Genomic DNA, 1,473 nt, shown 5'->3' on the forward strand with positions numbered 1-1,473 from the left:
ACTCATAAATTTCTTCTGACTGTTTCTTGCCTTGGTCGCTACTATTGCCACTGTCAGGTCTCCCTGACACTTTTGTCTGTTTGAGTTTGCTCCATAAAAGGTAGGCCCTTCTTAGAGCTTGCATAAGCTCTGCTGGTCTGTCTGATCTTTAGATCCTGGCTACATCTGATTTGGCCCAAGGATTATAACTGTAAGAATAATAGTTTAAGACTCTCACTTATTTGAATGGTACCACTCAACTTAATCCTCAAAATTTTTTATGAGGCCAAGCTCAAACAGACTTTGGACCATTTGTAGAATACAAATCTATTCTCCAAAGATAAAAGTTAGCTCTTTTTCGTGGCTCCTCGGAAGCCGTCAGCTGCTTCAGGATGAAGCCAAACATCTCTTTCCCAGCTACTGGCTGCCAGAAGCTCATTGACTTGGACGATGAACGAAAACTTTGTATCTTTTATGAGAAGTGTATGACCACATAAGTTGTTGCTGATGCTCTGGGTGAAGAATGGAAGGGTTATGTAGTTCAAATCAGTGGTGAAAATGACAAACAAGGTTTCCCCATGGAGCAGGGTGTCTTGACCCATGGCCATGTCTGCCTGTACTGAATAAAGGACATTCCTGTTATCGACCAAGGAGGACTGGAGAAAGTACAAATCTGTTTGAGGTTGCATTGATGATGCCAATCTGAGTATTCTCAACTTGGTCATTGTCAAAAAAGGGGATAAAGATATTTCTGGTCTCATTGATACTACTGTGCCTTGAAGGTTGGGGCCCAAAAGAGCTAGCAGAATCTGCAAACTTTTCAGTCTCTCCAAGAAAGATGATGTCCACCCATATGTTGTGAGAAAGCCCCTAAACAAAGAAGGTAAGAAACCTAGGACCAAAGCACCCAAGATTCAACGTCTTGTTACTCCACATGTGCTACAACATAAATGTCAGTATATTGCTCTGAAGAAACAGCATACTAAGAAAAATAAGGAAGAGGCTGCAGAATATGCTAAACTTTTGGCTAAGAGAATGAAGGAGGCCAAATAGAAACACCAAGAACAGATTGCCAAGAGATGTAGACTTTCCTCTCTGAGAGTTTCTACCTCTAAGTATGAGTCTAGTCAAAAATGAGATTTTGTAAGAGTAACGAATAAATAAGATCAGACAAAAAGATAAAAGTTAACCTCAGCTAAGGAAATCTAAAAGAATGCATCTAACTAAGTATCTAAAGAAAATACACAAAAAGAAGTTCCAGTGATTTTGTTTTTAGAATTCATGGAATAATTGTATAGTTTTCTAGTGGACTTCTATGAAGGGGATAATTCTCATTTGAATATATAAATTCTGATGAGTTTGTCACACAATCAGTCCTATTACTTTAGTAGTACTGTGAAAAAGTTTGATATCAGCATTATTAAACCTCAATCTTGACCAGCTAGAAGAGTAGTAAGACCAGACATCATGTCTCTACACTTTGTGTCATCATTC

At 38.6% G+C, this 1,473-nt stretch overlaps 1 pseudogene; it reads left to right on the forward strand.

Annotated features, from left to right (window-relative positions):
• The first annotated feature begins 371 nt into the window (after window positions 1–371).
• LOC120604296 (40S ribosomal protein S6-like) lies at window positions 372–1,116 on the forward strand (annotated as a pseudogene).
• The last annotated feature ends 357 nt before the right edge of the window (window positions 1,117–1,473 follow it).

This window comes from Pteropus medius, unplaced genomic scaffold, assembly GCF_902729225.1.
Source record: "Pteropus medius unplaced genomic scaffold, Ma_sr-lr_union100, whole genome shotgun sequence".
Taxonomy (NCBI): Eukaryota; Metazoa; Chordata; class Mammalia; order Chiroptera; family Pteropodidae; genus Pteropus; species Pteropus medius.